Source organism: Mus pahari, chromosome 2 (genome assembly GCF_900095145.1).
Source record: "Mus pahari chromosome 2, PAHARI_EIJ_v1.1, whole genome shotgun sequence".
Lineage (NCBI taxonomy): Eukaryota > Metazoa > Chordata > Mammalia > Rodentia > Muridae > Mus > Mus pahari.
This window is the reverse complement of record NC_034591.1, coordinates 66,886,965-66,902,059: the sequence shown is the minus strand read 5'-3', so window position 1 is coordinate 66,902,059 and position 15,095 is coordinate 66,886,965. Positions and strand designations below refer to the sequence as shown.

The window sequence follows — 15,095 nt, the reverse complement described above, 5'->3', positions numbered from 1 at the left end:
CTAAAAAAAAAAAAAAAAAAAAAAAGACAGCTAACAACAACGTACACAGAATGCCACCTAGTGGCAGAATCCAGAGAAATCTGCAGAATTTTAAGCAAGTCACCCAACTTACTTTTGGAGAGAGGAGTCACAATGGAAACACCAGCAACAAAATCAAGGAATCAGAAAAAAATTCCCTGGACCAAGCTTGCCCATCACCTGTTCACTCATTTATACAGTTGGCTGGCCATTTATTCAAGCAAAATCAAGGCCATTTTGTTTTAAATGACTAAGTTAATGCCGTCCTCTCCGAGTTCTATTTTGTCTCTGTCTTGTTTCTTTTTAGCCTTTCATCTCCCAACAGCCACTTTCATCTTAGCAATACTTTTGTGACTGTCCATGTCCTTGTTCCAAATGCATTATGGAAAACACTACTGAACTTTACAACAAAAACAGTGGTATTAGGTTGCCCCAGTCCCCACACTAATGTGACCCCCTTCAGACACTGATGTGATTGTTATCTTTTAACAGCACACACTTGGTGCCCTCGGCTTGGGCTTTAATTGACTTAATCAGTGTGGTTGTGAATAAATACTTTGCATGGATCCTTTCATTTGGAGGCCCCAGCAAGATGATGGCATGCTCGCTGGGACTCAGCCTCACTCATGGCCTCTGCTACCAGGGAGAGGCCGCAGGGAAGGCGACCCTGACCAATGCTCCAGGACCCTGCTCTTTCATTGAGTCTGGACAGGTCTGGAGTGACTACCATGTCACTGACATTAAAACAGTCCTTCTGACACTCCACAGTGGTAAGTCTATATACTGAATTCACTTCTGGTTCTTGTTGAGTTTGAGGCCCACGGGGAGTCTTTTAATTAAAGGGGCTAGCTGGGCTCCGGAGAAAACCCCTTAATTAAGAGGACTGGGCCCTTTTCCTGAGGGACACTTTCTTATGGAAGAGGGATATATGCCCAAGGGATCTTCCTAGAGATTATGGAAGATATCCCCATTCAGGGAGCCCTCTTGTGGTCTGGAAACTTTTTCTGCTTGGGGATAAAAACTTCAACAGGAAATCCTTCCCCAATTCTCCCATGCTATACTGGGAGCTGCTATCCTGGTTCTACCTCTCATGAGAGATGTGGTTTGATTTTGTTTGAATAAATGGCCAGCCAAGTGTATAAATGAGTGAACAGGTGATGGGCAAGCTTGGTCCAGGGAATTTTTTTTTTAATATATTGGTCCTCCTTACATATGCTGTTGGGCTGCATTTGTCAGGACTCCACAGAGCAAAGAACTTCTGGTGGTGTGTTGTGGCTTCTTGTTGCTTTTGTAGATTCAGGCTGATTGACAACGTGATGTCAGCTAAGACAGACTCACATGCTGAGGCAAGACACATGGTGAAGCAAGACCTATGGGGACACGTGATATTCGGTGGGAGTAAAAATAGGACAGTGAAAGAAGCTGGGCTTGGCTTGTTGATAGAGCTAGCTATGTAATGCCTGTTGGTCTCGAGTCTTTATTGATCTTCACTTCACTGAGAGGATGAGAGAGAGAGGCACAGCCGAGAACTTCTCTTGGCTTCCTTCCTGGTTCCTCCTGCTGACTTGAGCAGAGGCTGAGGCCTGGCTGTCTCTGTTAGGTAGTGTCACTGTTGCTGATTCGTCTTTGCTACCCTGACTGTACCAAACTGGATTGTTGGTAAATCCAGAAAGTGTTTGTGAGTAAATCAAGCTGCGGCTGTTGACCTGTAAACTGAACTGTCAATTTTCTGACAACACAGATAAGAGTTATTCCAAAGAACCATTTCTAAACAAGTCCATTTCCCCCATATCCTTTTTTCCCCACTACCTCTGGTCTGGTGGAGGCTAGAAGGGGGCTAAAACTTTTAAGGACCTTCATTAAAAGTAAACTACAAAAAGTATAAAATTATAGTGGAATGTTTCAATCTTGGGGGAAACCGCTACACAAGGGAAGTCCTGGCTGATGATATAAATATGAGAGTCATGAGCCCATTACATCCACAGGGCAAAGTGAGGTCACCGAGGAGGCATGAGCAGAAATGAGGACCCATCTAAGGACTAAATTCTAGGCCTTTAGATATTCACAAATTGAGATGCTGAGACGTTGCAAAGGGCAGTGAAGTAGAAAGAAACTGATGAGAAAAAGTGAGGTGAGTGAGGGCTCTCAAGCATTAGAGGCAGGCCTGCTAGGAGCTGACTCAAAGATAGACAAGGCCTCAGGATGATGGAGAGGGAGGGAGGTGATGGGCAGTGGATGGCGCTCTCCTGAGAAACCTTCCATGCTCCTGACCGCTGGGTTCTGCCATGTGCTAGTGAGACCCATGCACTCTATCTCATCACACACACTTGGACATAATCACTGCAAACTTGAGTTTATATCTTTCTTATGAGCTGAGTAGAGTCTGTAGGGTCATATCACTGTGTGAAGATGCCAAAGAGGTTCTTGGCTCCTTACTGGGATCTCAGGGAAAATGAAGAGACAGACCAGGCTCACGGGATGAGCTCAGGGGAGGAAGGGACAGACCTTTCCCCTTAGACTTGAGAAGTGAGACAGGAAAGACAGAAGTATGAGGATGGCGAGGAACTCCCATCAGATGACCTCAGTGCTCCCAGTGAAGGAAGACCAAGGGTCCCTACAGAGAGAAAAGATCATAGATAATACTGGTTACTAAAGGAGAAAATCAAACTATGAAGCTGGCACTATGGAAAACAGAAGTAAATTCCAAAGAAATGACGTCACTGGTTGCCTGCAGAAGTTGAGAGCCAGTTGAGGGCAAGCTGAGGTTGAATCCTTTGCCTCCGTCTATAACTCTTGAGAAAAGACTGGTTATCCCAGAACAAAGATGGAAAATTGCCAATGGAGTCAAGTATCGATGGCATTACTCATGATAGTGTATTAATGGTAATAGTGAAGAAGGTAGAAAGACCACAGGCAGAGCTGGCAAGATGGCTCAGTGGATAAAGGTGCTTGCTGTCAAACCTGACTAAGTTAGATCCCTGGAACTAGCAAGCCACTAGTTCCCGACAATGCTCTGAGTGTTTATGAAACTGGAAAAATAAGAGTCACATCTCTACAGGACCAAAACACTAAGTAAAAGCTTGCATTAATGAGGCCCCAGTTTTATGGAAAGGAAGTGCATCACTGAAGACCTAGGTTCTGTTACTGCTGAGTCCTACACCGCTAAGAGAACTCACAGGACACAGAACACAGACTCAGTGAAACTAAGAGATACTTGCTGTAGATAAAGGCTCCAGGAAGATTCGAAGTGAGCAGGTTGTCACATGCAGCAATTTCTCTACCGTTCATTGCAGAGATCAAGATGTCCTTCTCCCCAAATGGCACCCATTGTATTATTATAAGCACTTATAATAATATAAGCACTTGAACACATGTAAGTTGCAGATGATCATAAAAGATAACCTGTGTGAAGGATGCTAAAACTGGGAGCTGTACTTCTGAACTGTATTCTGTCTGTTTCCACAATGGGTTCTGAGATTTTTCTATCAAAAAAAGCCATCTGCTCTCCAAAACATAAAAAGCCTTTACTTTTCCAGTTTGAAGTGGCCAATACAATTCATCAACCCCTTCTGCAGAATTTTTCTTTCAAAGCTTAAATAAGACACAGAATTGCCTTCAACTGTTGTGCAAACTAAACACAGCACAGAATTTGACCTATTCATTGCCGTGTCCCTATTTAACCCTCTGCAAACTCCCTTGGACTTATGAGGCCTCTCTCACTGACCTGAAGAACCTTCTGCCTGGAATTAGAAGTTCTATTCCTATCCCAAGAATTGTTGGATATAAAATGGGAGAATTCACAAAGTAGGAAGAGCTTAAAAGCAACTGCCCCTTGAAGGGCTATTGCTGGTTGCTTGTCACTGTTGTACACACAGATGCTAGAAACACAAGAAAGGATCCGGAGCACAGATGCTGGACAGACAGGTGGGATGGGGCAGCCTATCCTGCAAAGGCTCCTGGGAAGCTCAATAAGGCTGGTTCTCACTTAAGTTGTAGTCTAGAAACCCTGGAAAGCTTTTATGGTGCCTAAGCCCCACCTTCGACATTGTGATTGAGGGATAAGGCTTTGGAAAGGGACCATTTACAGACTTTTCAAGTGATTTTAATTTATTTGCGGTAAATACCACAATAACAAATCCTTAGTGTGTATGCTTCCAGGAAAATATATTTTAACACTAGTGTCTACTAAGAAGAAGAAATAATTAAGATGTAGGTATCTATCTAAAAGGCCAAAATTAGACAGGGATAGGGGGCACCTGGATTTGAACCAGGGACCTCTTGATCTTCAGCCAAATACTCTACCCCTGACCATATAGGTGTAGCTAATGGCTCATTAGTACTTCTTCAATCTTGGCTCCAGAATCAAGATATCTAGATGTTCATGATCTGCTCTCAATGATCCAGAAATTTACAAGTTTCCTACAGTAGCGTCTACCATCCCTCTTCTCTCCAACTTTGACTAAGCCGAGTCACCACACACACACACACACACACACACACACAGGATGTGTTGTTTTTAAGGCACCAACTTTGACCTGGAGAAGATGCTTGGATGTAGCTTTTTCCTTAAATTCCCACCAAGAGATAGGACAGGACTTTCTGGTCTTAGGTCACTGATGACCTTCACATGGAGCCCAGAGAGAGCCTTCTTCATACTCTTACATCCTTAGGGAGATGCTCACTATTATCCTCCATCCTTTATACATTCAATAAGCACTTAGGTAGCTTGCTAGGTTCTCACCTGTCATCAATGGTGCGCATACGCTGACATGTAACACATCGTCCTTTTACTTAAAACAAACAAACAGACAAAAACAACAACAAAAACCCCCTCTTACTCTGAATAGGAGCTGACCGATGGATTAATTGTTTTCACAGAAGTGGCAGGAGCTACAGTGCAGGGCAGGGGAGCTGGATGTGAGGAGCACCCTGGGAGCTCGGGCGGACCTTCCTGAGAGATGAAAGACAAGGGCTGTCAAGTCGGTTCTGTTCCAAGCCTAAGCTTAATTTCCTACAGTGAGGGACTCACAGGGTCACAGCCTTAGAGGACATTACATGTGATAGAACAAGTGACTGTGACCTGGATGGGCTTCATAGAGCAGCAGGCAGATGGGGCCAGAGTAGAATCCACTGCACAGATGAACACAGATCAGTGCATAATGGGATACCATCCAGGGCAAAGGACAATGAGGTAATAGGTATTTATTTGGTTGGTTTTGGCTACTTACAACATTTTACTGTCTAGCATCTAAAAGAAATCCTAGGAAGGGGGCACCTGGATTTGAACCAGGGACCTCTTGATCTGCAGTCAAATGCTCTACCCCTGAGCTATACCCCCACCTGTTTGTTAATGTCTCATGGGCACTCAGAACCTGTGTGGCCACTCCCTGCCTATTAACATCTGGCATGTGCACTTGCCAGTGCTCTGTCATCATCTGTTTCCTCCTATGAGACATAGGCCTGGGCTGCCTCTGCTCATCTGACTGCCGTGTCCTCATGAATGACTGGCACTTTTTTCTGGCTTAGATCCTAGCTGAGGCAGGGACATTAAATTCAAGAGGCTTCAGCTGATGCTGCTTCAGCCTCCTTCAATATAACTAAAGGAACTATACGCAAACACTGGCTGTCTGGCTGCCCTTTAGACACCTCTAAAGTGAGTGAGAGGCAGGAGCAGGAGGGAAAGCTCTCTATCCACTGAGAAATCCTTGTTCAGACTGTATATGAGGAACAAATAAAAGACTCCTGCTTAATAACCAAGTGCTGGAGAGACTGCAGATATGACACAGTACCGTGGTTGATAGCACGTGACAGGCAGGTGTCAGAGTCTTGGAGCGGGGCTTGATTGACATAAAGTCCCTGAGTCTTGTTCTTGTACCTATGTAGTCTCCCTCATTAGCACAGGTCACCTGCACTGCCTCACCCAAGGATTTAGAATATATAGTGACATCTCCAATGTGCTATGGACCTGACCCACCTCCTTCAGACTGGACTCGATCAGGCTTGGATTTACCGCGTCCTTCCCCATAGACACACCACTTAGAATCCCTCCATGGCCAGCACATTGCAGTCTTTGCTGCTCAGCATCTGTGGAGGCTCTTCAGGAGAACCAGTGTGCAGGGCTGGAGTCCGGCTCTGCTTCCCTCCTGTGATTTTTGCCTGCTAATTCCTCCCATTCATTGTTCTCTCCCTGCCCCCACCCCCAATCTGACCCTCCTTTCATTCTTGTACTGGGAATCTTTTCTGTGATTTTTTTTTCAGCCTCTGCTCTCCTTACCATTTTGTGGTCCTAAATTTGAAAGAAAATCTCTAAATCTGAGAAAATTTTAACCCCATGCTGGTCCCAAACCATTAGCTCAACATCAGCAGGGATCAGGTGCCAAGACTGGCTATTTAAACAGTCAGAGCTCAGCCTACAGAATCTACCAAAGTGGGACCAGAAATCTCTGCCATGTGGACCCATCCCCAACAGAGATGCTAAGGATGTAAGAGGGAAACACAGCCAATGAATGTAGTCTGTGGAGACAGAGAACAAAGGAAGGATTCAGAGAGGCCCCAGTACAACTTGTGTGATTTGCATAAGCTGATGAAGGCAATCACAGAATGAATTTTCTTGGGAAAATATTCATTCAGATTTTATCTAGTAAATATACCTATGTATATTTTACTCATAGAACAAGACTTGTACAAAGTAATCAAACTATTACACCAAAAGCAGGTTTAGAAGCCTTACTGGTGAATTCTTACAGACTTAAGAGCAAATAACAGGTGGTTCACATAAGCATTGCAGAGACAGGGCATGAAGTTACCATTGAGCAACTAACTCATCATAGAGTCAGCACAGTTTTGAGATAAATTGTGTGTGTGTGTGTGTGTGTGTGTGTGTGTGTGTGTGTGTGTGTGTTCCCAAATGAGCTTTTTTAAGGAAAATGTGGTCGTGTTATCAGAAATATAAAGCATACAGTTGGTGTGTGGTGGCCATCAACCCAACACAGGGTTTTAGGTAAATATTCAAGAAGATCTATGGATTCAGCATTGGATCTTCCTCGGCCCTGCCACTTATTACAGAAAAAATATCCCAATGAAGACTCACATTCGACATGGAACTTCTCTTTCAAGTTTGGGGAGGAGCCAACATCCTCCAAAACTCAGTGGTGTTTGTCACTGACATGGCAACACACATGAGAGGAAGGGACAGTGTGACCCCAGCACTGTGCTGATTTGATTCTGGGTCTGGTTTTATGGAATCTCTGTCACTGTGTAGAAAGAGCTGAAGCCATCGGCACAGTGGAGGGATTGCACACTCCCTCTGTGTCCTCAGTAAAAAAAAGACAGGAAGAGGAGCAGTCGGAGTCCAATACAAAGGCCAGCATGGTCAGGACCTGCTTGTCCCTTCACACGGAGCTCTGGCAACAGCTGCAAAAGGCAGGGTGGTTGTTGGGAACTACTTAATTACATTATGTATTTACATTTCAAATGCTCTCCCCCCCCTCCACAAACCTCCCACCCCATCCCCTCTCCCCTTCTCCTCTAAGAGAATGCTCCCCCACCCACACGCCCACGCCCACTCCCATCCATCCCTCTAGCATCCCTGGGAACTTTATTCCAAGGAGTAACACTTAAAATAAGGACACATGGTTGCTATAGTATAGATGCTGAGCCTGTAGAACAGATGTCAGTAATGAGCCACCGATGGCTACAAACCAGGTCCTTAAGCAGCTTGGGAACCCTGTGACCTATGGAATCCATAGGATCTTATGCTCTCCCTCCCTTCCGAGAGCCAAAACTCCCATATTCCCATATCTGATGAAACACATGGACATCTCCAACTGTAGTGGAATACCAGCACAGTATCCCCCATTTCATCTTTTTAGGGTCCTCTGCTGCAACCCAGTTCATCTGTATGTTGAATTCTGTAATCTAAGAACCACTGATGGTTCTTTCTAATAAAACCTAGCTTTTTTAGGTTTAGGAAATTTATTCTACATTGTAAAACCGTAGAAGACTTGCTCACATAAAAGACTTGAGATCCAAAAAGCACGTGTGAGGGATCTGCTATGTGTGAGGGATCTGATGGGTAATAAAGCAAGGATGCCCTCCATTGGGGTGAATCTCCAGTCATGAGTCAAGAGAGAAAGTAAGTCTATATATCATGAATGTGGTCAGTTAGTTTCCAAAATCACATGAAAAGGGGTCACCTGGATTTGAACAAGGGACCGCTTGATCTGCAGACAAATACTCTACCCCTGAGCTATACTTCCACTGGTACCAGTATACACAGTTAATAATTTTCATCTGAGGAGTGATATATTAGGACTGACGATAAAGTTAAATTACAGATGCTCACAGACCTACTTTCCAGAAGTTGCCAGACCTGACTGGTGAGATGCCTTCCTCAGCTCTGTAGTTCCCTATACCTATATAAACTAGGTATATACCCTTCCCAGGCCTATCTTTGAATAGCATCACCAGCCAAGCAAAGAGAGAGGAGCAGCTTGCAGACCCTGAGCCCACTTCACACTGTTGTCCTGGGTTAGCGCTGAGATGGCCACTGCCTTTAACCTGAGCCCCCAGACACCCTTCTTTTCCTTGCCAGAAGACAAATGGGCAGTCACTCAGAGTTCTAAAAGGGCCCTAGATGGCACTGTCAGCATCATCAGTGCAGGATCCCTCTCTGCCTGGGACAGCAGCTCAGCCAGTCTTTAACCTCTGAGGGTGAAGCAAGTGAGCAGTGGGCTCTGGAATGGGGTGAGAAGCTCAGACAGGAAATACCTTACATAGACAGCCTGGTTTTGTGATTTGTCTGCTTAGTTCTGATCACTGGTTCATCAGATAACAATGGAGAGAGGTGGGTTTATGGTTAGGTTTTCCTTTCTGGTCCCTAGACACTGTCTATCTCTATATCTGCTGTGCCTAGAAAAATCGTTAAATTCTCCTTCATAGTCCTTGCCTTTTATTTAGAAAACAACAGAACTAGAGAAACTAGGTGTTTGCAGGAACAGGGGAGACAGATAATAAGAATGGGAGGGACAGTCAGCATGTAGGAAGAGGTAGGAGACAGCCATCTATCCACATGACAGGTTGGTCTGTAGCTCCCCGGTGTGGCAAGGTCCATGACTGGCATAAATGGAAGAAACAGAACTGAGTGTTTGATATCTCCATGAATAAAAACAATCTTGTGGTAGGGGGCACCTGGATTTGAACCAGGGACCTCTTGATCTGCAGTCAAATGCTCTACCCCTGAGCTATACCCCCACCTGTTTGTTTAATGTCTCATGGGCACTCAGAACCTGCATGGACACTCCCTGCCTGCTAACATCTGACATGTGCACTTACCAGTGCTCTGTCATCATCTGTTTCCTCCTATGAGGCCCAGCCCTGAGCTGCCTCTGCTCATCTGACTGCCATGTCCTCACGAATGACCAGCACTCTCCTGCTGAGGTCCTCACTGAGGCAGGAGGCTTCAGCTGGTGCTGCCTGGGCCTTCAACTCAACTAAACCCACATGCAACACAAGGGCTACTTAGCTGGCCTGTGGGGGAGCTGCGTCAGCAGAGCAGGGCACTGAGAATCCTCACACTGTGGCCTCTCCCTGAGCCTTCAAACCTGTCACCACTACACAAACTTGGTTTCAAATACTTTTTAATAAAAATATATGCACAATTCAATTATTTTGAAAATTCAATATTGTTTTTTTAAAGGTTACTAAGAAAACAACCATATGTATCCTGAATTCTTCTGTTTAGTTCATTGCTCCTGTCATCCAATGGGAGCCATTCCCCAGAGGGTTAGCCATCTCTGCTAGTCTGTCCTGTGCACTTAGGGAAAACACACACAGCGTGGTGCCTCTTATGTCATCATGTCTACACATCAGTAACTAACCGATTTGTGGATGAGATCATAACTTCATATTCTCTTCCATTCTGACTTTCCAGATACAGTCGTGNCCCAGCTTTTGGTTGGACGACTCCATGTTTATATCATGATGATTTGTTCACACTGTAGGGCTGATGTCAGTCATTCTAAACAAGATCAAGATATCTGGTGGAACTTTTGTTTTTCCTCAAGTTAATGGCAGCCTCATGTTTAAACCTTTTCATTTCTTTCAACATCTTCTATACATGTTGAGTTCTCTATGAAATATCTTTATGAAGAAGTTTCCATGCACAGATGATCAATAACAAACATCTGTACTTTCTGTTTCCTGTAGTGACCAAGGTTCCTGCTCCTTTTGTTCTGGTTTCCTACAAACCATACATCACAGTCAAGGCACTGTGGATCCCTCCACCTTCACCAGGTAATTCTTCCTTTCCACCATCTCTTCTGTGGGGAAGTGTCACTTTCCAGATTTCAAGTTCTTCAGTGTTTCTTATCAAAATGGCATTCCTTTCTTTGGGAGATAAACTCTTCCTGTAAGAGGTGAATGAAGTAAAATGTCTATCCTTTGTATGCAAGATAAGGCCTAAACTTCTTCCCACATGCTATACTGATAGTTTATACATTTAATTTAAATATTTTTCATACAATAATATGGTGGTTTTAATGAGAATGGCCCCCATAGGCTCATATACTTGAGTGTTGGGTCCCCAGTCGGGATAACTTTTTAGGGGTGTTTGGGAGGTGTGACTGTGTAGGAGGAAATCTGTCACTGAGTGGACACTTTGAGGTTTGAAAATCTCCATCAGGCCCAGACCCTCTGCTTCCTGCTCGTGTGTCAGATGTAAACTCTCAGTTTGTGCTTCAGTGACAGGCCTGCCTCCATGCTACCATGCTTCCCACCATGGCCGTCACAGACTAAAAGTAAAAAGTGGAAGCAATCCCCCAGTTAAGTGCTTCCTTTGATGATAATTTACCTTGATCATGATGTGTGTTCATGGCAATAGTGTAGTATAGTAACAATGTAAGTGACTCTATAGTAACAGAGAACAGTAAGAAAGAAGTTGATACTGGGGTCTGTGTTGTAATTATAATTGGACCTAACAATGCTGCTTGTTGGAGGAATGTGGGGGATGACTGGAATTAGATTAGAAAAGCAGTTGAACACAGGCTGTACCTAGGTCTCCCCTCACATATGCAGCAGATGTGCAGCTTGGTCTCCATGTGGGGAGAGGGCTATCCCAAAAGCTATTGCCTGTACGTGGCATATGCTCTCCTAGGTGGGCTGCCACGTCTGGCCTTAGTGAGAAAGGATGCATGTACCCTGGCAGAGACTTGATATGCCAGGGTGGGGGACACAGAGGGAGCCCAGACCTGCTCAAAGGACAAGGGGGCATGGGGCTGAAGGATTTTGGGACGAGTGACAAAGAGGGGGCAGTGAGCAGGATATAAAGTGAATAAGTAAAAAAAAAAAAAAAAGTAATGAATATCAGTTGAATTCTATACCTGTGATGTAATAGGCCTCACTAGCGGGAGCTTGGAAAACACTAGTGCTCAGAGCAATGAGATTGTGTGATATAGTTAAAAATGTGCAGAGGGGAAGAATATTAGCATTATTAACAAATTTTGGCAAAATATGTCTGAAATTGTCCTTGTTCTAAATATCTACAATGGACTAAATAGAACAGTTTTGGATCAATATTGTTAGCAGAGGAGATTTCAGACAACCTAGTGTTGGCTGTTTCCTATGGTTATGTCTTATCACTCTTCTGCAGATCTGAAGTGGAAAGGAAAAGCTGGGCAAAATGAACACAACACTGATGCCACTGCTTCCTTGGAGTTACCCCCCAGCCTTGGCTCTTGCGGCCATTCTGCCTCCTCTTCAGCTCAGCACTCTGACCTTGGGTGCAGGGTTTGAAGAAGGGACCCCATTTACTACTGAGTGCTCCACAGTCTCTCACCCTCTGTACACTGCCCATTTGAGGGTCTCCGTGTTAACTTAAATCTACTGCACGGAGAAGCTCCTCCAATGTGAGCTGACCAAAGCACTGATCTATGGTGTAGCAGTCCATCATTAGCAGTCATTTTATTGCAGTGCTCCTTTAGCAGAACAATAGTAGTAGGTTTTGTTCTAGGGCCCATGACCTAGCTAGTCCCAGGTTCAAAGTCGCAATAGTAGGATAGATATGGGTACCATCTAATGGAGTGGACCATTTGACCATTTTTTTTTAAGTTACGAAGTTATGCTTAAACTTATGACATTGTGTCACCATCCATTCCAAAGGTTATTGGTTTTTCTCCACAACCTGATGGTAAGACCTTATTGATGAGGAAAAAACTGTTTTACGAAATTTTCAATAATTCTTTGAGATGTCATATGGTGTATTTTGATCCTATTCACCTTCAACTCCTTCTTTTATCTCCTCAACACAGAGCCACCCCACCTTTGAACCCAAGGCTCCCTGTCCTCCTACTTGTGCTGTCCATATGCTTCTGGAGCAGAAGTGTTTCACTGCAACAAGACTGACTTACCAAGAGCCACTCCCTTAAAGAAAACAGTTCTCCCTCCGTCAAAAGCCATCAATTGTTTAACACCCAGCCCTATGAGTATGTCTTGTATAGGTGGGTCTGCAGGATGAGATAAATGCAGACTTCCGGGTGTCTGAGTTCTGTCTTGGCTGTGATTAAGGACAGGAGGGTGCTGGCCGTGAGGAGGTGACAGACAGGTGTGCAGAGCTGGCTTAGAGCTGGGCCTCACAGGACAAAGCAGATGATTTCAGAGTACTGGAAAGTACACGTTTTGGGGAGTGGCCATACAGCTTCAGAGATGTTTATGAGACATACATGAGGCAGAAGGGGGTATAGCTCAGGGGTAGAGCATTTGACTGCAGATCAAGAGGTCCCTGGTTCAAATCCAGGTGCCCCCTTCTTATTGTCTCCTTTGTGTACAAGAGACCAAATGTGAAGTATTGGTTAACACAGAGCTGCCTAACATGCTGTGCTCCCATGTGCTATGTATTCTGCTCAGGCCTGGTCTCTGTTCTCTTCTCTGAGAGGAGCTACTATAGGACCCACTGTGAGAGCCATCCAGGTCACATGTTGTGGCACAAGTTACACTCCAAGGCTCTGTAAGGCTCACTCTGTGCAGAAGGTCACAGAGAAGAGTCCTATGAAGCTGAGGAGTGGCTTCTTCCTCTGGGAATTTCCATAGCTGTCCCATCAGGAAGTCCCTCCAGAGCCTCCATAGGGTGATCCTTAGTTCCACTTCCCCACGTAGAACCTGTGCTTTGGCTCCTGCTCAGCCAGAGGAAAGACCAATCCATGAATTTGACTCCTGTGTATACTAAGACTCTGAGGAAAAAGAAAAATGACTGATCTCTCTTTGTGTATTCACGGTGACTGATAAGTCACCAGAGCTAATGAACTCCATGTGTGTAATTGAGTGAATAAATGATGGAGTGAAGTGATGAGCACCCTGCTGATGTCCTGGAGGGTAACATACTCTCTGGGTTGCAGATTGGGCTAATGAAGACCCAGAACCCGCAGCTATTGTCTTGGCCATTTATGAAAAGTTAGTTGTGAACTGAAAGAAATTATTATGATTAAGTAGATCCAAAGGAGAGGTCTGTAGTACACCCAAAGAGAGGGGTGCACTTAGGTGGGCTATTCAAAGTTGGAGGAGAGAAGGGTGGAGGCTAGACTTTAATAGAAGAATGCTTCCAGGTTCAAGGTCAGTAGAGGAAGCAGTAGATCCTGAACACTGAGCAAGCATGGGTGTGGTACCAGTTGGAAGAGGAGATAATGAGCGGCTACCTTACCTATAAAATGGGATATAGCTCACGGGTAGAGCATTTGACTGCAGATCAAGAGGTACTTGGTTCAAATCCAGGTGCCTCCTTTCTTAAACATGATTTTGGTACTGAACTTACCATATCCACCTTAACTGGGTCTTGAAGCTAAGAGATCTCCATTACTTGAAGTTTCTTGAGTAAACTGCATAGCCTCGCTCTCTGGGCTGTGGCTCCAGGACACCCCTGACTAACAACTCAAAGGGAAATATCCCAGACCTGGCACAGACGTGTCTTCTTGGGCAATCTGTGGCTTCTTGGATGAGCATAGTCCCCTGTGTATGGCAATTTCATTTAAACCCTGGTGTTCTGAGACCCCCAAGATGATACAGGTATTGCCATTGGTCACAGATGAATGCCGACTAGCACATGCTCACTAAATGCTGTTGGTGAAGACACCACACATATTAGTCACAGGACATGGTGAACCAAGTTGGTACTGACCAGGAAGCATCCTCCTTATTGGCTAGCTTTGGTGGAACTCGAAGGTGATTTGTAAAGTCATCAACAGTCTTGCCAAGCTGTGGTCTCTGTGAACTGCAATGACGACTCTCATGGCAGGTTACGGGGCTGAAACCCCCTTTTGTCGGGTTCAAAACAACATGTGTTCTAGGAACACAAGACAAGTGGGATAGGGTAGGCCAGAAGCAAATGTCCTTAGTGACCACTCGAGAAAACTTAAACCAGATTCTCTGGAAACAGTACCTTAGGATGCCCTACCTGTGTCTCTAAAACCCTCTAGTGATGTTTCAGATACACTCATTTGTACCTATTCATTTTACATAAGCAACTTCATGCTAGAGATGTGAAAAGTCATTGGTTAAATGAGGCCCAAGCAAGACCCAACTCATAGGGACCAAGCCATAGCAGAGTTCACATTAATGATTCAGGGACTCTTGTGCCAGCCTTCCTAAGCTGGGATTCAGCATCCTCCATTGTCTCCCATCTTCCTCCCTTTTGTGAAATCACTCGATGTATCACAAGAAGAAGTAACATGAAGAATGGCTTCCATCCTCAGAATTGTGGAGAAGTGAGAATCGAGAGTGAATGGTTTCTGGACCGTGACATGGCCAGCAGTGTGCCCTTCAGGGCACAGCCTTGAGTCAGGGATTGCATGAACTGTAAGTAATTGCCCTGCCAGTGACTTATGCCCTGGTACCTGTGTAGACTCTCCTCATTGGCACCTCATCCCTACACTGCCTCACTAGGGATGCTCTGTGACTTCTCATCTCCAGCATCCTAGGAAACCTGACTCACCTTTATTGAAAATTAGTATTGCAAGCTTGTACAACCACTCTGGAAATCAGTCTGGCTGTTCCTCAGAAAATTGGACATAGTACTACTGGAGGACCTAGCA

General features: G+C 44.8%; 3 non-coding genes across 3 annotated transcripts; 1 reads left to right on the top strand and 2 right to left on the bottom strand.

Moving 5' to 3' along the window:
• Nucleotides 1-5,284: 5,284 nt before the first annotated feature.
• Nucleotides 5,285-5,356, bottom strand: Trnac-gca. The gene has a single exon. It is a non-coding gene; the product is annotated as a tRNA-Cys (tRNA).
• Nucleotides 5,357-9,198: 3,842 nt separating this feature from the next.
• Trnac-gca lies at nucleotides 9,199-9,270 on the bottom strand. Its single transcript has one exon. It is a non-coding gene; the product is annotated as a tRNA-Cys (tRNA).
• A 3,475-nt stretch (nucleotides 9,271-12,745) lies between these two features.
• Nucleotides 12,746-12,817, top strand: Trnac-gca. Its single transcript has one exon. It is a non-coding gene; the product is annotated as a tRNA-Cys (tRNA).
• The last annotated feature ends 2,278 nt before the right edge of the window (nucleotides 12,818-15,095 follow it).